General features: G+C 38.5%; 2 non-coding genes across 2 annotated transcripts; both read left to right on the plus strand.

Annotated features, from left to right (window-relative positions):
• Positions 1 to 554: 554 nt before the first annotated feature.
• On the plus strand, positions 555 to 658 carry LOC112763946 (small nucleolar RNA R71). The gene has a single exon (XR_003182965.1). It is a non-coding gene; the product is annotated as a small nucleolar RNA R71 (small nucleolar RNA).
• A 10566-nt stretch (positions 659 to 11224) lies between these two features.
• On the plus strand, positions 11225 to 11332 carry LOC112765857 (small nucleolar RNA R71). The gene has a single exon (XR_003183942.1). It is a non-coding gene; the product is annotated as a small nucleolar RNA R71 (small nucleolar RNA).
• The last annotated feature ends 10855 nt before the right edge of the window (positions 11333 to 22187 follow it).

The raw sequence follows: 22187 nt of genomic DNA on the forward strand, positions 1-22187 counted from the left end.
CAGGATTCTCTGTCTGTTGCTGAGAAGATAATGGATATGGCTTGCTATTGCTCAGCCTATTGCATCCACCATTGTTAAAGCCTTGTTGAGGCTTTTGTTGATCCTTCCATGAGAAATTTGGATGATTTCTCCATGATGGATTATAGGTGTTTCCATAAGGTTCACCCATGTAATTAACCTCTGCCATTGCAGGGTTCTCAGGATCATAAGCTTCTTCAGAAGCTGCCTCTTTAGTACTGTTGGATGCATGTTGCCATCCATTCAGACTTTGAGAGATCATGATGACCTGTTGAGTCAACACTTTGTTCTGAGCCAATATGGCATTCAGAGCATCAATTTCAAGAACTCCTTTCTTCTGAGGTATCCCATTATTCACGGAATTTCTCTCAGAAGTGTACATGAATTGGTTGTTTGCAACCATATCAATGAGTTCTTGGGCCTCTTCAGGTGTTTTCTTTAGGTGAATAGATCCACCTGCAGAATGGTCCAATGACATTTTCGAAAATTCAGATAGACCATAATAGAATATATCTAATATGGTCCATTTTGAAAACATGTCAGATGGACATCTTTTGGTCAGCTGCTTGTATCTTTCCCAAGCTTCATAGAGGGATTCACCATCTTTTTGTTTAAAGGTTTGAACATCCACTCTCAGCTTGCTCAGCTTTTGAGGAGGGAAGAATTTATCCAAGAAGGCAGTGACCAGCTTATCCCAGGAGTCCAGGCTATCCTTGGGTTGTGAATCCAACCATATTCTAGCTCTGTCTCTCACAGCAAAAGGGAAAAGCATGAGTCTGTAGACTTCAGGATCAACTCCATTCGTCTTTACAGTCTCACAGATCTGCAAGAACTCAGTTAAAAACTGATAAGGATCTTCAGATGGAAGTCCATAAAACTTGCAATTTTGTTGCATTAAGGCAACTAGCTGAGGTTTCAGCTCAAAGTTATTGGCTCCAATGGCAGGAATGGAGATGCTTCTTCCATCAAATTTGGACGTTGGCTTTTTGAAGTCACCAAGCATTCTCCTTGCATTATTATTATTTTCGGCTGCCATCTCCTTCCCTTGTTCTAATGTTTCTGAAAGGTTACCTTTAGATTGTTATAACTTAGCTTCTCTTAATTTTCTCTTCAGAGTCCTTTCAGGTTCTGGATCTACTTCAACAAGATTGCTTTTGTCCTTGTTCCTGCTCATATGAAAGAGAAGAAAACAAGAAAAGAAGAGGAATCCTCTATGTTACAGTATAGAGATTCCTTTATGTTAGTAGAAGAAGAAAGGGGAGAAGAATGTAGAAGAGGGGATTCGGATATTAGATGGAGAGGGGTGAAGAGAAGTGTTAGTAATTAAATAAATAAATAGAATAAGAAAAGAGAGGGAGAATTTCGAAAACAATTTTGAAAAAGGGGTTAGTAATTTTCGAAAATTAGAGATAAGATAAGATTAAAATTAAAATTTAAAACAATTAAAAAGAATTTTTGAAAAAGAGAGGGAAAAATAGTTTAGGTGGTTTTGAAAAAAATAAGAAACAAACAAAAATTTAATTAGTTAGTTGAAAAAGATATTAAAATCAAATTTGAAAAGATAAGAAGATAAGAAGTTAGATAAGATATTTTAAAATCAAATTTTTTTGAAAAAGATAAAATTTTGAAAAGGATATGACAAAGAGATAAGATAAGAAGATGTGATAAAAAGATATGTTTGAAAAAGATTTAATTTTTAAAATTAAAATTAATTACTTAACTAACAAGTAACTACAAGATATGATTCTAGAATTTAAAGATTGATCCTTTCTTAACAAGAAAGTAACAAACTTCAAATTTTTGAATCAATCACATTAATTGTTAGCTAATTTTCGAAAATTTGATATAAAGATAAGAAAAAGATTTTGAAAATATTTTGAAAAAGATTTTTGAAATTTTCAAAAAAGAGGAAAAATTGGAGAAGATATGATTTTTGAAAAAGATTTTGAAAAGATAAGATTTTTAAATTTTGAAAATTTGACTTGACTTGTAAGAAATAACTAATTTTAAAAATTTTTGACTAAGTCAACTCAAATTTTCGAAATTATGAGAAAAATAAGGAAAAGATATTTTTTTGATTTTTTGAATTTTTAATTATGAGAGAGAAAAATACAAACATGACCCAAAACATGAAAATTATGGATCAAAACACTTAATGCATGCAAGAACACTATGAATGTCAAGATGAACACCAAGAACACTTTGAAGATCATGATGAACATAAAGAACATATTTTTGAAAAAATTTTTGATGCAAAGAAAACATGGAAGACACCAAACTTAGAAATCTTTAATGCATGGACTCTAACAAACAAAAAATGCATATGAAAAACAAGAAAATACACCAAACAAGAAAACATCAAGATCAAACAAGAGAACTTACCAAGAACAACTTGAAGATCATGAAGAACACTATGAATGCATGAATTTTTCGAAAATGCAAGAAAAATTTTTAAAGCATGCAATTGACACCAAACTTAAAAATTGACTCAAGACTCAAACAATAACACAAAATATTTTTTATTTTTATGATTTTCTAATTTTTTTGTATTTTTATTTTAATTTTTTTGAAAAACATGGTTAGAAAAATGAAAAAGAAAAGAAAAATTTTGAAAAAGATTTTTGAAAAGAAAATTACCTAATCTGAGCAACAAGATGAACCGTCAGTTGTCCATACTCGAACAATCCCCGGCAACGGCGCCAAAAACTTGGTGGACGAAATTGTGATACAAGAGTTCCAGGCACTGTTAGAGAAGCTTTTTCTTTCCACAACTCCGTTCAACTTAACCAGCAAGTGTACTGGGTCATCCAAGTAATACCTTACGTGAGTAAGGGTCGATCTCACAGAGATTGTTGGTATGAAGCAAGCTATGGTCACCTTGTAAATCTCAGTTAGGAAGATTAAATTGGTTTATGGTGAGTTCGAAAATTAATAAATAAATAGAAAATAAAAAGGGATAGAAATACTTATGTAAAGCAATAGTGGGAATTTCAGATAAGTGTGTGAAGATGCTGTGCTCCTCTCGTATCTCTATTTTCTTATTACATTCATCCAATCCTTCCTACTCCTTTCCATGGCAAGCTGTATGTAGGGCATCACCGTTGTCAATGGCTACATCCCATCCTCTCAGTGAAAACGTTCCTATGCTCTGTCACAGCACGGCTAATCATCTGTCGGTTCTCAATCAGGTAGGAATAGAATCCCTTGATTCTTTTGCGCTTGTCATCACGCCCAGCCTTCAGGAGTTTGAAGCTCGTCACAGTCATTCAATCCCAGAATCCTACTCGGAATACCATAGACAAGGTTTAGACTTTCCGGATCCTCATGAATGCCGCCATCTATCTAGCTTATACCACAAAGATTCTGTTGGGGAATCTAAGAGATATGCGCCCAGCCTAGAGTAGAACAGAAGTGGTTGTCAGTCACGCGCGTTCATAGGTGAGAATGATGATGAGTGTCACGGATCATCACATTCATCAAAGTTAAGTGTAACATATATCTTGGAATAAGGATAGAAGAGAATTGAATAGAAAGTAATAATAATTGTATTGAAACTTGAAGTACAGCAGAGCTCCACACCCTTAATCTATGGTGTGCAGAAACTCCACTGTTGAAAATACATAAGTAAAAGGTTCAGGCATGGCCGAATGGCCAGCCCCCTAAAACGTGATCAATAGCCTCTTAAGATGAAGAATAATACAAAACTGAGACCAAAGATGTCTAATACAATAGTTACTTATCCTATTTATACTAGACTAGCTACTAGGGTTTACATAAGTAAGTAATTGATGCTTAAATCCACTTCCGGGGCCCACTTGGTGTATGCTTGGGCTGAGCTTGATCTATCCACGAGCTGAGGCTTCTCTTGGAGTTGAACTCCAAGTTATAACATGTTTTGGGCGTTCAACTCCGGATCATGACGTTTTTCTGGCGTTTAACTCCAGACAGCAGCATGTAATTGGCGTTCAACGCCAAGTTACGTCATCAATTTCCGAATAAAGTATGGAATATTATATATTGCTGGAAAGCTCTAGATGTCTACTTTCCAACGCCGTTAAGAGCGTGCCAAGTGGAGTTCTATAGCTCCAGAAAATCCATTTCGAGTACAGGGAGGTCAGATTCCAACAGCATCAGCAGTCCTTTTGTCATCCTTTTTCAGAGTTTTGCTCAAGTCCCTCAATTTCAGCCAGAAATTACCTGAAATCACAGAAAAACACACAAACTCGAAGTAAAGTCCAGAAATGTGAATTTAACATAAAAACTAATGAAAACATCCCTAAAATTAGCTTGAACTTACTAAAAACTACCTAAAAACAATGCCAAAAAGCGTATAAATTATCCGCTCATCATGTACTCGCTAGGTGCGCACCCATGGGTTAGGTTAGGTGCGGGGCATAGCGTTAGCCCAAGGTTTGCCTAACTCTCTGGAAAATGTACCAGGGTTGTAAGTGGCGCAATCGATGCACACACGTACACCGTGCGTACGCGTGCATTGCGCAATTAGAATCAAGGATGCGTATGCACCTGGTGCACGCACGCGCGGGTTGGTTTGTGCCTTAGGCATAGTGTTCACACAGTGCAGGCCTAACTTTCGGGTTTTTGGCTGGGGATGGAATTTTTGCATCCACGCGTACGCACCATGTACGCGTGCGCGTGGATGGTCAAAAATGCTTGGGTCACGCGTACGCGCCAAGTGCGCTCACGCGTGGGTTGGTTGATGAGCAGATATTTTATACGCTTTTTGGGGGTATTTTCATGTTGTTTTTAGTAGGATTTAGCCACTTTTTAGTATATTTTTATTGGTTTTTGTGCAAAAATCATATTTCTGGACTTTACTATGCGTTTGTATGTTTTTCTGTGATTTCAGGTATTTTCTGACTGAAATTGAGGGACCTGAGCAAAAATCTGATTCAGAGGCTGAAAAAAGACTGCAGATGCTATTGGATTCTGACCTCCCTACACTTGAACTGGATTTTCTGGAGCTACAGAACTCCAGATGGCGTGCTCCCAATTGCGTTGGAAATTAGATATCCAAGGGTTTCCAGCAATATATGATAGTCCATACTTTGAGCGAGTTTTAATGACGTAAATTGGCGTTAAAACGCCAGCTCTCTTCCCTTTTCTGGCATCAAAACGCCAAAACTGGCATAAATATTGGAATTAAACACCCAAAATGGCACCAAAGCTGGCATTTAACTCCAGGAATAGCCTATGCATGTGAACGTTCCAATGCTCAGCCCAAGCACACACCACGTGGGCCCCAAAAGTAGATTTCTGCACTACCTATCCTAGTTTACTCACTTTTAGAGATTTATTTTGTACATTATGACACTTTCACATTTTACATTGTATCTCTATGACATGAGTCTCTAAACTCCATTGTTGGCGGTAAGCAGCTCTGCTGTGTCTCGATGGATTAATGCAATTACCACTGTTTTCTATTTAATCACGCTTGTTTCCATTCTAAGATATTCATTCGCACTTAAACATGATGAATGTGATGATGTGTGACACTCATCACCATTCTCAACTTATGAACGTGTGCCTGACAACCACCTTTGTTCTATCTTAGATTGAATGTGTATCTCTTGGGTTCCTGGTTCACGAATTTGAGTACCTCTCCTAACAACAGAGTGTTCGAATTCGTGCATTGGTGCGCGAAATTGTGAACAATACTTTTCACAACTCTCATAATCCCCGGACATGAACCCCAAAAACTTGGTGTTCAATACCATGGCATTACACAACTTCGCACAACTAACCAGCAAGTGCACTGGGTCGTCCAAGTAATAAACCTTACGCGAGTAAGGGTCGATCCCACGGAGATTGTTAGTATTGAAGCAAGCTATGGTCATCTTGTAAATCTTAGTCAGGCAAACTCAAATGGTAATAGTGATGAACGAAAATAACAAAAAGGTAAAGATAGAGATACTTATGTAATTCATTGGTAGGAACTTCAGATAAGCGCATGAAGATGCCTTCCCTTCCGTCTCTCTGCTTTCCTACTGTCTTCATCCAATCCTTCTTACTCCTTTCCATGGCAAGCTTGTGTAGGGTTTCACCGTTGTCAATGGCTACCTCCCATCCTCTCAGTGAAAACGATTGCATATGCTCTGTCACAGCACGCGGAATTCAGCTGTCGGTTCTCGGTCAGGCCGGAATAGAATCCATCGATTCTTTTGCGTCTGTCACTAACGCCCCGCCTGCTAGGAGTTTGAAGCACGTCACAGTTATTCAGTCATTGAATCCTACTCAGAATACCACAGACAAGGTTAGACCTTCCAGATTCTCTTGAATGCCGCCATCAGTTCTTGCCTATACCACGAAGACTCTGATTAAAGAATCCAAGAGATATTCACTAGAGCCTTGGTTGCTTGTAGAACAAAAGTGGTTGTCAGTCACCTTGTTCATGGGTGAGAATGATGATGAGTGTCACGGATCATCACATTCATCAAGTTGAAGAACAAGTGATATCTTGGAACAAGAACAAGCGGAATTGAATGGAAGAACAATAGTAATTGCATTAATACTCGAGGTACAGCAGAGCTCCACACCTTAATCTATGGTGTGTAGAAAATCCACCGTTGAAAATACATAAGAACAAGAGTGATCATTGGTTTCGGCCCCAGAGAGGGAACCAGAAGAACCAAGATGAAAATACAGTAGTAAAAGGTCCTATATATATAGAACTAGTAGCCTAGGGTGTACAGAGATGAGTAAATGACATAAAAATCCACTTCCGGGCCCACTTGGTGTGTGCTTGGGCTGAGCAATGAAGCATTTTCGTGTAGAGACTCTTCTTGGAGTTAAACGCCAGATTTTATGCCAGTTTGGGCGTTTAACTCCCATTTTGGTGCCAGTTCCGGCGTTTAACGCTGGAATTTCTGAGGGTGACTTTGAACGCCGGTTTGGGCCATCAAATCTTGGGCAAAGTATGGACTATCATATATTGCTGGAAAGCCCAGCATGTCTACTTTCCAACGCCGTTGAGAGCGCGCCAATTGGGCTTCTGTAGCTCCAGAAAATTCACTTCGAGTGAAGGGAGGTCAGAATCCAACAGCATCTGCAGTCCTTTTTAGTCTCTGAATCAGATTTTTGCTCAGGTTCCTCAATTTCAGCCAGAAAATACCTGAAATCACAGAAAAATACACAAACTCATAGTAAAGTCCAGAAAAGTGAATTTTAACTAAAAACTAATAAAAATATACTAAAAACTAACTATATCATACCAAAAACATACTAAAAACAATGCCAAAAAGCATACAAATTATCCACTCATCACAACACCAAACTTAAATTGTTGCTTGTCCTCAAGCAACTGAAAATCAAATAAGATAAAAAGAAGAGAATATACTATAGACTCCAAATTATCAATGAAACTTAGCTCCAAATTAGATGAGCGGGACTAGTAGCTTTTTGCCTCCGAACAGTTTTGGCATCTCACTTTATCCTTTGAAATTCAGAATGATTGTCTTCTTTAGGAACTCAGAATCCAGATAGTGTTATTGATTCTCCTAGTTAAGTATGATGATTCTTGAACATAGCTACTTATTGAGTCTTGGCTGTGGCCCAAAGCACTCTGTCTTCCAGTATTACCACCGGATACATACATGCCACAGACACATAATTGGGTGAACCTTTTCAGATTGTGACTCAGTTTTGCTAGAGTCCCCAATTAGAGGTGTCTAGGGTTCTTAAGCACACTCTTATTGCCTTGGATCACAACTTTATTTCTCTTTTCTTTTTCGAAAGTTTTTTTTTTTATAGAAATGCTTTTTCTTGCTTCAAGAATCATTTTAATGATTTTTCAGATCCTCAGTAACATGTCTCCTTTTTCATCATTCTTTCAAGAGCCAACAATTTTAACATTCATGAACCACAAATTCAAAAGGCATATGCACTGTTTAAGCATACATTCAGAAAACAAAAAGTATTGTCACCACATCAAACTAATTAAGCTAGTTTTAAAGATGAATTCGAAATCCTGTACTTCTTGTTCTTTTGTGATAAAAACAGTTTTCATTTAAGAGAGGTGATGGATTCATAGGACATTCATAACTTTAAGGCATAGACACTAAGACACTAATGATCATAAGACACAAACATGGATAAACATAAGCATAAATTTTTGAAAAACAGAAGAATAAAGAACAAGGAGATTAAAGAACGGGTCCACCTTAGTGATGGCGGCTTGTTCTTCCTCTTGAAGGTCTTATGGAGTGCTTGAGCTCCTCAATGTTTCTTCCTTGTCTTTGTTGCTCCTCTCTCATGATTCTTTGATCTTCTCTAATTTCATGGAGGAGAATGGAGTGTTCTTGGTGCTCCACCCTTAGTTGTCCCATGTTAGAACTCAGTTCTCCTAGGGAGGTGTTGATTTGCTCCCAATAGTTTTGTGGAGGAAAGTGCATCCCTTGAGGTATCTCAGGGATTTCATGATGAGTGAGATCTCTTGTTTGCTCCATCCTTTTCTTAGTGATGGGCTTGAGGTCATGCCTTCTCAGTTGAACCGGCTTCCCTCTTTGAATCTCTCTTCCATTGAGCGCCCTCTTCACAAATGTCTATGAGGACTTGGTCCAACCTTTGATCAAAGTTGACCCTTTTTGAGTTTGAAAGGGATCTCAGGGATCACCTTCTTCATGGCCACAACTTAATAGAAGTGGTCTTGATGCACCCTTGAGATGAATCTCTCCATCTCCCATGACTCGGAGGTAGAAGCTTTTGCCTTCCCTTTCCTCTTTCTAGAGGTTTCTCCGGCCTTGGATGCCATAAATGGTTATGGAAAAACAAAAAGCAATGCTTTTACCACACCAAACTTAAAAGGTTTGCTCGTCCTCGAGCAAAAGAAGAAAGAAGAGAGTAGAAGAAGAAGAAATGGAGGAGAGGGAGATGGCTTTGTGGTTCGGCCAAAAGGGGAAAAAGTAGTGTTTAGGGTGTGTGAAAATGAAGGAGTGAAGATGATAGTGGGATTTGATAGGTGGGGGGTTTTTGGGAGAGAGGTGTTGAGGTGATTGGTGAATGGGTGAAGAAGAGAGAGGGTGGTGGGGTTGGTGGGGATCCTGTGGGGTCCACAGATCCTTAGGTGTCAAGGAAAAGTCATCCCTGCACCAAATGGCATTCAAAAACACGTTTTGAGCCAATTCTGGCGTTAAACGCCGGGCTGGTGCCCATTTCTGGCATTTAACGCCAGCTTCTTGCCCTTCTCTGGCGTTTAACGCCAGTCTGGTGCCCCTTTCTGGCGTTAAACGCCCAGAATGGTGCCAGACTGGGCGTTAAACGCCCAATAGCTAACCTCACTGGCGTTTAAACGCCAGTGGGTGCGTCCTCCAGGGTGTGCTATTTTTCTTCCTGTTTTTCATTCTGTTTTTGCCTTTTTCATTGATTTTGTTACTTCTCATGATCATCAACCTACAAAAAAGATAAAATAACAAAGGAAAATAATTAATTATAAAACATTGGGTTGCCTCCCAACAAGCGCTTCTTTAATGTCATTAGCTTGACAGAGGACTCTCATGGAGCCTCACAGATGCTCAGAGCCATGTTGGAACCTCCCAACACCAAACTTAGAGTTTGAATGTGGGGGTTCAACACCAAACTTAGAGTTTGGTTGTGGCCTCCCAACACCAAACTTAGAGTTTGACTGTGGGGGCTCTGTTTGGCTCTGCTTTCAGAGAAGCTCTTCATGCTTCCTCTCCATGGTGACAGAGGGATATCCTTGGGCCTTAAACACTAAGGATTCTTCATTCACTTGAATGATCAACTCTCCTCTATCAACATCAATCATAGCTTTTGCTGTGGCTAGGAAGGGTCTGCCAAGGATGATGGATTCATCCATGCACTTCCCAGTCTCTAGGACTATGAAATCAGTAGGGATGTAATGGTCTTCAACTCTGACCAGAACATCCTCTACAAGTCCATAGGCTTGTTTTCTTGAGTTGTCTACCATCTCTAGTGAGATTTTTGCAGCTTGCACCTCAAAGATCCCTAGCTTCTCCATTACAGAGAGGGGCATGAGGTTTACACTTGACCCTAAGTCACATAAGGCCTTCTTGAAGGTCATGGTGCCTATGGTACAAGGTATTGAAAACTTCCCAGGATCCTGCCTCTTTTGAGGTAATTTCTGCCTAGACAAGTCATCCAGTTCTTTGGTGAGCAAAGGGGGTTCATCCTTCCAAGTCTCATTTCCAAATAACTTGTCATTTAGCTTCATGATTGCTCCAAGGTACTTAGCAACTTGCTCTTCAGTGACATACTCATCCTCTTCAGAGGAAGAATACTTATCAGAGCTCATGAAAGGCAGAAGTAAGTCCAATGGAATCTCTATGGTCTCATTTTGAGCCTCAGATTCCCATGGTTCCTCATTAGGGGACTCATTGAAGGTCAGTGCACGCCTATTGAAGTCTTCCTCAGTGGCGTTCACTGCCTCTCCTTCCTCTCCAAATTCGGCCATGTTAATGGCCTTGCACTCTCCTTTTGGATTTTTTTCTGTATTGCTTGGGAGAGTACTAGGTGGGAGTTCAGTAATTTTCTTGCTCAGCTGACCCACTTGTGCCTCCAAGTTTCTAATGAAGGACCTTGTTTCAGTCATGAAACTTTGAGTGGTTTTGATCAGATCAGAGACCATGGTTGCTAAGTCAGAGGTATTCTGCTTAGAATTCTCTATCTGTTGCTGAGAAGATGATGGAAAAGGCTTGCTATTGCTAAACCTGTTTCTTCCACCATTATTGTTATTGAAACCTTGTTGAGGTCTCTGTTGATCCTTCCATGAAAGATTTGGATGATTCCTCCATGAAGGATTATAGGTGTTTCCATAGGGTTCTCCCATGTAATTCACCTCTTCCATTGAAGGATTCTCAGGATCATAAGCTTCTTCCTCAGATGAAGCTTCCTTAGTACTGCTTGGTGCATTTTGCATTCCAGACAGACTTTGAGAAATCATATTGACTTGTTGGGTCAATATTTTATTCTGAGCCAGTATGGCATTCAGAGTGTCAATCTCAAGAACTCCTTTCTTCTGACTAGTCCCATTGTTCACAGGATTTCTTTCAGAAGTGTACATGAATTGGTTATTTGCAACCATTTCAATTAGTTCTTGAGCTTCTGCAGGCGTCTTCTTCAGATGAAGAGATCCTCCAGCAGAGCTATCCAAAGACATCTTGGATAGTTCAGAGAGACCATCATAGAAAATACCTATGATGCTCCATTCAGAAAGCATGTCAGAAGGACATTTTCTGATTAATTGTTTATAGCTTTCCCAAGCTTCATAGAGGGATTCACCATCCTTCTGTCTGAAGGTTTGGACTTCCACTCTAAGCTTACTCAATTTTTGAGGTGGAAAGAACTTTGCCAAGAAGGCATTGACTAGCTTTTTCCAAGAGTCCAGGCTTTCTTTAGGTTGTGAGTCCAACCATGTCCTAGCTCTGTCTCTTACAGCAAAAGGGAATAGCATAAGTCTATAGACCTCAGGGTCTACCCCATTAGTCTTGACAGTGTCACAGATTTGCAAGAACTCAGCTAAAAACTGATGAGGATCTTCCAATGGAAGTCCATGGAACTTGCAATTCTGTTGCATTAGAGAAACTAGTTGAGGCTTAAGCTCAAAGTTGTTTGCTCTAATGGCAGGGATAGAGATGCTTCTCCCATAAAAGTCGGGAGTAGGTGCAGCAAAGTCACCCAGCACCTTCCTTGCATTGTTGGCATTGTTGTTGTTTTCGGCTGCCATGTGTTCTTCTTCCTTGAAGAATTCGTTTAGGTCCTCTACAAAGAGTTGTGCCTTAGCTTCTCTTAGCTTTCGTTTCAAGGTCCTTTCAGGTTCAGGATCAGCTTCAACAAGAATGCCTTTGTCCTTGTTCCTGCTCATATGAAAGAGAAGAAAACAAGAAAATATGGAATCCTCTATGTCACAGTATAGAGATTCCTTGAGGTGTCAGAAGAAAAGAAAAATAGAAGACAGAAGGAGAAGAATTCAAACTTAATTAGATGGAGTTCGAATTGTGCATTGAGAAGGCGTGGTACTCCAATAATAGAAGGATGTGAGAAGAAGGGAAGTAATTTTCGAAAATTAAGTAAAAGATTTTGAAAATATTTTTGAAAAACTTTAATTGATTTTCGAAAATTAAAAGTGGAAAAGAAATCAAGTGATTTTTGAAAAAGATTTTGAAATTAGAAATCAAAAAGATTTGATTGAAAACTATTTTGAAAAAGATGTGATTAAAAAGATTTGATTGAAAAGTTATGGTTTTTAAAAAGATATGATTGAAAAGATATGATTTGAAAACAATTTTTAAAAAGATTTGATTTTAAAAATTAATGACTTGCCTAACAAGAAAAGATATGATTCAAACATTAAACCTTTCTCAACAGAAAAGGCAACATACTTAAAATGTTCAATCAAATCATTAATTGTTAGTAAGTATCTTTGAAAAAGGAAAGAAATTGATTTTGAAAACATTTGATTGAAAAGATATGATTTGAAAAAGATTTGATTTTGAAAAACTTTGAAAACTTGAAAAAAAATTGATTTGAAAACAAAATCTTCCCCCTTGTGCCATCCTGGCGTTAAACGCCCAGAATGGTGCACATTCTGGCGTTTAACGCCCAAAATGCTACCCTTTTGGGCGTTAAACGCCCAACCAGGTACCCTGGCTGGCGTTTAAACGCCAGTCTGTCCTCTTCACTGGGCATTTTTGAATGCCCAGCTTTTTCTGTGTGATTCCTCTGCAGTATGTTCTGAATCTTCAATTCTCTGTATTATTGACTTGAAAAGACACAAATTAAAAATATTTTTGGATTTTTAATAATAAGGAATAATCAAAATGCAACTAAAATCAAATAATAATGCATGCAAGACACCAAACTTAGCAGTTTGTATACCATTGACACTAACAAAATGAGAATGCATATAACAAAACACTCAAGTCAATAGAATTCAAAGATCAAAACAAAGAAATCATCAAGAACAACTTGAAGATCAATGAAATCACATGCATGAATGCAAAAAGAGCAGAAACATGCAATTGACACTAAACTTAAGATGAGACTCTAAACAAGAAATATTTTTGGATTTTATGATTTTATAATTTTTTTGTGTTTTTTTTTTCGAAAATTATGTAGAAAAAGAAAATAAAGGTATCAAAATTCTTAATGAGAATTCCAGGAATCATGCAATGTTAGTCTAAAGCTTTAGTCTAAAGAAATAAGACATGGCCGGCCAAGCTTCAGCAGGACATTGCATTCAAGAGCTAAATTGATGAGGATCAATCAGCTTTGGTGATGATAAGAACATCACCTTGAAACACTAGAATTCATTCTTAAGAACTCTGAAGAAAAATACCTAATCTAAGCAACAAGATGAACCGTCAGTTGTCCAAACTGAACAATCCCCGGCAACGGCGCCAAAAACTTGGTGTTGTTGCCGGATCTTGGCACTGATGTTACCAAAAGCTTGCTCAAAACTAGAACAATCCCCGGCAACGGCGCCAAAGACTTGGTGCGCGAAATTGTGAACAATACTTTTCACAACTCTCATAATCCCCGGACATGAACCCCAAAAACTTGGTGTTCAATACCATGGCATTACACAACTTCGCACAACTAACCAGCAAGTGCACTGGGTCGTCCAAGTAATAAACCTTACGCGAGTAAGGGTCGATCCCACGGAGATTGTTAGTATTGAAGCAAGCTATGGTCATCTTGTAAATCTTAGTCAGGCAAACTCAAATTGTAATGGTGATGAACGAAAATAACAAAAAGGTAAAGATAGAGATACTTATGTAATTCATTGGTAGGAACTTCAGATAAGCGCATGAAGATGCCTTCCCTTCCGTCTCTCTGCTTTCCTACTGTCTTCATCCAATCCTTCTTACTCCTTTCCATGGCAAGCTTGTGTAGGGTTTCACCGTTGTCAATGGCTACCTCCCATCCTCTCAGTGAAAATGATTGCATATGCTCTGTCACAGCACGCGGAATTCAGCTGTCGGTTCTCGGTCAGGCCGGAATAGAATCCATCGATTCTTTTGCGTCTGTCACTAACGCCCCGCCTGCTAGGAGTTTGAAGCACGTCACAGTCATTCAGTCATTGAATCCTACTCAGAATACCACAGACAAGGTTAGACCTTCCGGATTCTCTTGAATGCCGCCATCAGTTCTTGCCTATACCACGAAGACTCTGATTAAAGAATCCAAGAGATATTCACTAGAGCCTTGGTTGCTTGTAGAACAAAAGTGGTTGTCAGTCACCTTGTTCATGGGTGAGAATGATGATGAGTGTCACGGATCATCACATTCATCAAGTTGAAGAACAAGTGATATCTTGGAACAAGAACAAGCGGAATTGAATGGAAGAACAATAGTAATTGCATTAATACTCGAGGTACAGCAGAGCTCCACACCTTAATCTATGGTGTGTAGAAACTCCACCGTTGAAAATACATAAGAACAAGAGTGATCATTGGTTTCGGCCCCAGAGAGGGAACCAGAAGAACCAAGATGAAAATACAGTAGTAAAAGGTCCTATATATATAGAACTAGTAGCCTAGGGTGTACAGAGATGAGTAAATGACATAAAAATCCACTTCCGGGCCCACTTGGTGTGTGCTTGGGCTGAGCAATGAAGCATTTTCGTTTAGAGACTCTTCTTGGAGTTAAACGCCAGCTTTTATGCCAGTTTGGGCGTTTAACTCCCATTTTGGTGCCAGTTCCGGCGTTTAACGCTGGAATTTCTGAGGGTGACTTTGAACGCCGGTTTGGGCCATCAAATCTTGGGTAAAGTATGGACTATCATATATTGCTGGAAAGCCCAGCATGTCTACTTTCCAACGCCGTTGAGAGCGCGCCAATTGGGCTTCTGTAGCTCCAGAAAATTCACTTCGAGTGCAGGGAGGTCAGAATCCAACAGCATCTGCAGTCCTTTTTAGTCTCTGAATCAGATTTTTGCTCAGGTCCCTCAATTTCAGCCAGAAAATACCTGAAATCACAGAAAAACACACAAACTCATAGTAAAGTCCAGAAAAGTGAATTTTAACTAAAAACTAATAAAAATATACTAAAAACTAACTATATCATACCAAAAACATACTAAAAACAATGCCAAAAAGCATACAAATTATCCGCTCATCATGCATCTAGAGTCTTCGTGGTATAAGCTAGGATTATTGGCCGCCATTCCTGAGATCCAAAAAGTCTAAACCTTGTCTGTGGTATTTCGAGTAGGATCTGGGAAGGGATGACTTTGACGAGCTTCAAACTCGCGAGTGTTGGGCGTAGTGACAGACGCAAAAGGATCATTGGATTCTATTCCAACATGATCGAGAACCGACAGATGATTAGCCGTGCGGTGACAGTGCACATGGACCATTTTCACTGAGAGGATGGGAAGTAGCCATTGACAACGGTGACACCCTACACACAGCTTGCCATGGAAGGAGCCTTGCGTGCGTGAAGGAGAAGATAGTAGGAAAGCAGAGATTCAGATGACAGAGCATCTCCAAAACTCCAATCTATTCTCCATTATTGAACCACAAGTACCTTTTATTTCATGTTCTTCTATTATATTACAAACAAAACCCTTTTCATTATTAATCTCCTGACTAAGAGTTAGAAGGTAACCATAGCTCGTTTCAAGCCAACAATCTCCATGGGATCGACCCCTTACTCACGTAAGGTATTACTTGGACGACCCAGTGCACTTGCTGGTTAGTTGTGCAGAATTGTAAGTGTGATTGTAACTTCATGCACCATTGGTGCTCTGTTTTTCAAAATTTTTCCAAGTTCTTGCACCAAACCAAGCCTTCCAAACCTCCAAACATCCACCAAAACACCCTAAAACCTTATTCAATATACTACACTACCAATTAAACCCAACAAAACAAACAAAACATGAAATCAAACCTATTCTACCAATATTTACAAAAGAGAAAAATGAAAAGAGTTTACCATGGTGGGGTGTCTCCCACCTAGCACTTTTGTTTATTGTCCTTAAGTTGGACTTATGGGGAGCTCCTCATCAAGGTGGCTTGTGCTTGAAGCTATCTTTGAACATCCACCAATGCTTGAATCTCCAATAAGCTCCATTCTTCAAATTTAATAACCTATTCTGCACAAGCTATGAGCTCCCAAAGGTGATCTTCATGTATTCCCGGATCCCATATCTTGTTTCCACACACATCCTTGAATTGATCATCATTAGTTCATCCGGATGGCAAGTAAAGTGAACTCTCAATAAAGTGACCAACAATCCTCCTAGACCCATCTAGTTGAGCACTACTCCAACCTTTGTATTTCATGTTTGATGTATCAACCCTAATGAGCCTTGATTTGCAACGCCAACCACAAAACGCTTTTCGCTTGCGCTTTATCCCACAAAGTTTCCTAAGTTGGCAATCCATTTCAAGCAAGCCATACTCAAGGGGGAAAATAAAGCTAATAGAAATGAATTTTACCCACTCAAGTGAAGGAGTAGATGACAACCTAGGTAAAGAAGCTTCCAAAGATCTTGACAAAGCGTAACCAACTCCCATCCTTCTTTTTCTAAGGACTTTCACCTCTTTACAAGATTTCTCTAATTCAATCCTTTGTTCATCAATACTATTTGAGCCTTTTCCCTTAATCAAATCATAATTGGGAGGATGGGATAATTTTACCTCCACAATGCTTTCAAATCCACCGGGAGAAGGTTCTACAAGCTCAAAGGATTCTTCACCACCAAGACTTAATGCTTGATCTTCATTGCCAAGGGAACTCAATTCTTGCTCTATCCTATCCAATTCTTCATAAGGTATATACGTTGGAGGTTGTGCACATTCTTCCTTGACATCAATTTCAATCCTCTTAGAGGGGTTTTCTTCAACTCTAAGTTCCCATGGGGGTTCCGCATCTCCTAAGTCCTCAACCACTTCTTCCTTTTCTTCGATAATCCTAGCTTCCTCCAATTATTCCAACACAAAGCAACTTCCCTCATTTCCCACCGAAGTTTCCAATCTCTCCTTCATGCTATGCTCTTCATTAGATTCTCCACATGTAGCCATGGGAGTTCCTTGAGTGTTCAAGCATTGGGAGGCTAATTGATTTGTTACCGCATTCAAGGCGGCCATGAAATTTTGCACATCCCTTTTCATCTCTTTCTGCCCTTGAACAATAACACCAAGGATGTCATCCATTGGAGGTTGGGGTGGATGGAAGGGTTGATCATTTTGGAGGAAGGGTTCATAATAGGAAGGTGGTTCATCATAGTGAGGATATGGTGGTTCTATGTACTCTATTTGTTCTACTTATTGCTCAACACACTCCAACCTATTGTTCTCAAGTTGAGATTCTATAATCCCCTTCAGGCTTCCCTATTCGGTTGCTCCTTCACAATCATCCTTGGACATATGGTATGAGTCTCATGCATCTAACTTTTCACGGATGGTTGCTTGAAGTCGATCCATTGCTTCCTTGAAAGATGGACATGGATATTCTTCCATGGAGGGTTGTGGTGGCAGGTAGAACTCATCTTGAGGATGGAGAGTTGCACTCATTAGAGGTGGTTCATCTTGGTCATAGTATGGAAGAGGTGGTTCTTGGAAGTATTGAGGTTGGAATGGTGGTGATTTTATGTATGGCTCATATGGTTCAAAAGGTGGTTGGTATAGTGGATATGGGTTAGGGTCACAAGGAGGTGGTTGGTGAGAAGGGGCTTGTGAGTATGGTTAAGGGTTATGTTGAGGATATGACCCATAGGCATATGGTGGTGGTTCTTGGAAGTCATAAGGAGATTCACCATAGCCATTTGATTGGTATGCATCATAGAATGGCTCTTGTTCATAGTGCATTGGTGGATGTTGTTGCCATGAGGATTGATTATATAGATATGGCTCCTCCCACCTCTGGTTGTCCCATCCTTGATACATCTCTTCATTGAAATCTTCATTTCCTACAACATAGTTAGAACCAAACTCATAGCCAAAGTGAGAATTCATAATGGAAAAAGAAAATAAGAAACAAAAGCTAATAAGAAATGATGAAACAAAGTCCTAAAACTAGCAAAAAGCTAACAAGCAATCCAAAAATCAAGTTATTCACCATATTCACATATATACAATAACCAATAACATAACACCATTGCAATTCCCCGGCAACGGCGCCATTTTGATGATTAGATTTTTGTGTGGTCTAGAATTTTACTAATGAAATCTCGTTGCAAGTATAGTTTCTAAACCAAGCAATAATCCTTTCATACAAAAGATTATTTGTCACTAACCTAAAATTATAAACCGAAGTATTTGAACCTCGGGTCGTTCTCCCTAGGAATCACAATAAAGTGTCTTGTTATTGGTTATGGGGTATATTTTGGGATTTTTTATGAGAGGCGTGAAAAATAAATGGTAAGGAAATTCAAATAACAAAAAGGTCTTGGCAGGGTTTGGTGGTCAAGGATCTCTATCCTAATCACTAACCACAACATGAGAATTGGCAAGGATCAATCCCATTAAGTCATCCTCTAACTAGTAGTAGAGGAAAGTCAAATGAGCTATATCAATCCTAGTCCATAAGTCCTAACTCTCCACTAATTCAATTAGTGAGAACTAGAGTCAATAGATCCCAATCATCAATTACTTGGACATTAGTAACTCAAGAGTTCCTAAGATACCTTTCCAAGCCAAGAACATAAAATTCTACTCTAAAATCCGACCAAGCATTCCATCAAACACTTGGAAGGCACAAAAGATAAGCATAGTAAAATTGCAAGGAAAGTAAATCTACACTACTCAATTACAAGGAATTAAACAACAACAAATCAAAAGAAACACAATTATTATGAATTACCTCAAATTGAATTGAAAGAAAAGAGAAGGAACAAGAGTAGATCTACAACAAAGCATAAAAGCAACATAAAGGAAATTACAACAAAAGAATGGAAGAATGATGAATGTAACAACAAGGAATTGAGAAGTAGAAGTAGAAGAGAACATGAATTAAAACATAGATCTAAGATTATTGACCTAAACCTAATCCTAATTCTAGAGAGAAGTGAGAGCTTCTCTCTCTAGAAACTAACTCTAACTACGTCTAAAACTTAAACTATGACTAATGATCAAAAGTATCTTGATTCCCCTTCAATCCTTGGCTTAAATAGCATCAGAAATGAGTTGGATTGGGCCCATAAGGATTCTAAAATCGCTGGCCACGAGTTGCATTTTAAAAAGTGACGTGCAGCATCAGCGCGTATGCGTACAGTACACGTACGCATCCCTATACGTGATGCAACTATAGTAAATCTTATATCATTTTGAAGTCCCGGATGTTAGCTTTCCAACGCAACCGGAACCGTCACATTTGGACCTCTGTAGCTCAAGTTATGATCGAATAAATGCAAAGAGGTCAGCTTGACAGCTTTTACGATTCCTTCATTTCTTCATGAGTTCTCCATTTTTACATGCTTTTTCTTCATTCCCTCAATCCAATCTTTGCCTCCTAAACCTGAAATCACTTAGCAAACACATCAAGACATCTAATGGAATCAAGGTGAATTGAATTTAGCTATTTTAAGTCCTAAAATGCATGTTTTCACTCTTAAGCCCAATTAAAGGAGAATTTACAAAACCATGCTATTCTAGTGAATAAATGGGAGACAAGTTGACAAAACCCTCTAAATTCAACACAAGATAAACCCTAAAAATGGGCTTTATCAGTCATCAATCAAACAGATACATCAAAGCCATGGCATAATCATAGGATTTTGCATCATTCATTTTATTAAACAATTCTTGCATAAATCTTATGAAAAATGCATAAAATTAACATTGTTTGATTGAATCAAGACAAGCATGAAATTCTCATCCAAATACTTACTTATTGCCTAAAAATGCATGAAAACCAAGTAAAAAATAATGAAAAAGGCTTGTGAAACTTGCCTAAAATGACTTGTCATTAGTAACTAGAGATTAGTAGACTGGGCTTGTAAAGCTAACCCAAACGACAGGAGGAGAGGGTCTCCGACTTAATAGCGCCAGGGAGCTACCGTCTGACTTGTGTGTATGGAGGAATAGGGGGTGGTAGCTGCAAAGACACTCTGATGCCTAAGTCAGCAAAGGGTTTTACAGGTTTAGAGAGTACTAGAACTTAGAGATACCTGATTGGTGTCAGTGTATTTATAGTAGTGATCTAATAACCACCGTTGGAATAGTTCCACCTTTTAAGGTGGATAACCGTCCCTTTATTTTAGGGAAGTTGAGATATGGCTCCTGGGAGTGGGTTGAGAGATTTTAGGGGCAGTTATTTATTTGAATAAGGGTTATCTGCTAGCTAACCTTTGACCCCGACTTCCTTAAAGTGGAGTTTGTGTCGAATCCGACCTCTTCTGAAGAGGTCGATGAGTAGCAAAGGCCAATATTTGGATTGGGCCTTTTTGGCTCATTTGGACCTGAGCCTTAATGTTGGGCCAGGGTATGAACACTTACCAATCTTACCTTTCACGGCATCCGACCCAAAATTCATTCATTCATCTCATCAACTCATTAATTCATCAATTCAATTTCAATCACCAAACTCATATCACATTCTCATACAATTTACAAACAACCAATCACCAAAACAAACTCAAATCCATCAACAATTTAACAATTACACATTTTAAGTTCATCCAGTAATACAATTCAATCTTATTCCTAGGACAACTAACCTAGGACTTCATGTCACATTACATGGTATTTAAATGAAACTTAAACCATACCTTGGCTAATTCCTCCCAAGCTAAAAATCACCAAAGACTCCTTTTTTCACAAGCTTCCAAGTTTAGCCACCAAAGCCCAATATCAAGCACTCCAAATCACGAACTCAACTCCAAATCAACATATATTCAATCTAAATTCATACATTGTACCGAAATCAACTCTAGGGTTTATTAAATTCAACTAACCACAAGGGTTTAGTAATTTTTTACCTTTTCTCACCAAGGCTTGGAGTAAAACCCACCAATAGCTCATACTATAACACTCCTAAATAACCAAAATCACAAGATTTCCTCAAAACCAAAACTAAAACACGAATTGAAAGGGAAAAATGAAGCTGAGCAGAGGACTTTGAGACACTCACCACAATACCTAAATAGAATTGAAGAGCTCACGAGAGCTTTGTATGGTAGCAAACGGCTCGTCAATTGGAACTCCGAATCAAAAATTATGATGGAAGGAAGAAGGTGAATAGTGCTCATTTCTCCTCTTCTCTCCTAGGGCACAATGTGTGTGTTTTGCGAAACGAGGGAGTGTGTGTGTTGAAAGGGGGGTAGAGTAAGGGTATAAGTGAATGGGCCTTGGGTCCAATTGCAGCCCAAGTCCGTTTGCTCTGGCTCATAATAAATTTGTTTACGCACAGTACTGGACAGTTTAAACTAATACTGCCAGTTAAATTATCGGCACATGTCCTTACGCATTTTTCAAATTTTCAAATTCACACTCGAAAAAATTCACTAAGTTCTATTATCATAGTTAAATTTTCAAATTCCTAAGTTTTAATTTTTTGGCACGCCCACATGTTTTAACTATTTTAATTTAAGGATTATTATCCAATTAATCCTTTTATAATTTTTTCGAATCTTACACTAGGGTTCTCTTCCTCTCTCAATCTCTTCGTGGCGCTCTCTCCCCAAAAACTGAATGTTGTGATTTTGAGTGTGAAATCAGGGTATGTCACGCTCGTATACCCCTTAAGTAGTGTGATTTTAAAATTTTTGCCCCTTGATCGCACCTATTACCAAAATTTTTAAGATAAGTGTTCCGATTTTTATTCTAAATACTTTTCTGGTTGTTTTAACAGTTTTATTTTTCTCATGTGCAATTCCAAAAAAACCTAAACATCTATAATAAATTATAACACTGGTACACATTTTTTCGCAATTATTTAAATTTTCGCGCTCAAATTTGTTTTCCAAGTTAAATTTTTACCGAAATTTTTTCAAATTAAAAATTCTTAAATTTTTAACCCCTTTTTGCTCACATTAAATTCTCTCACAAATCAATCACGTCTTCTAAAATGTGAAAAGTTGAAAATAATAATTTTCCAAAAAATAAAAACAAAATATTTTCACAAACCAATCAACTCCTAAATGTCCAATTATTCTTAAATTAATGTGATAACACATGATAAAAATTATAAATTCAAGTGATTAACCTCACTTTATAACTTAAATAACTTTA

This window comes from Arachis hypogaea, chromosome 2 (assembly GCF_003086295.3).
Source record: "Arachis hypogaea cultivar Tifrunner chromosome 2, arahy.Tifrunner.gnm2.J5K5, whole genome shotgun sequence".
In the NCBI taxonomy this organism is placed as follows: domain Eukaryota; kingdom Viridiplantae; phylum Streptophyta; class Magnoliopsida; order Fabales; family Fabaceae; genus Arachis; species Arachis hypogaea.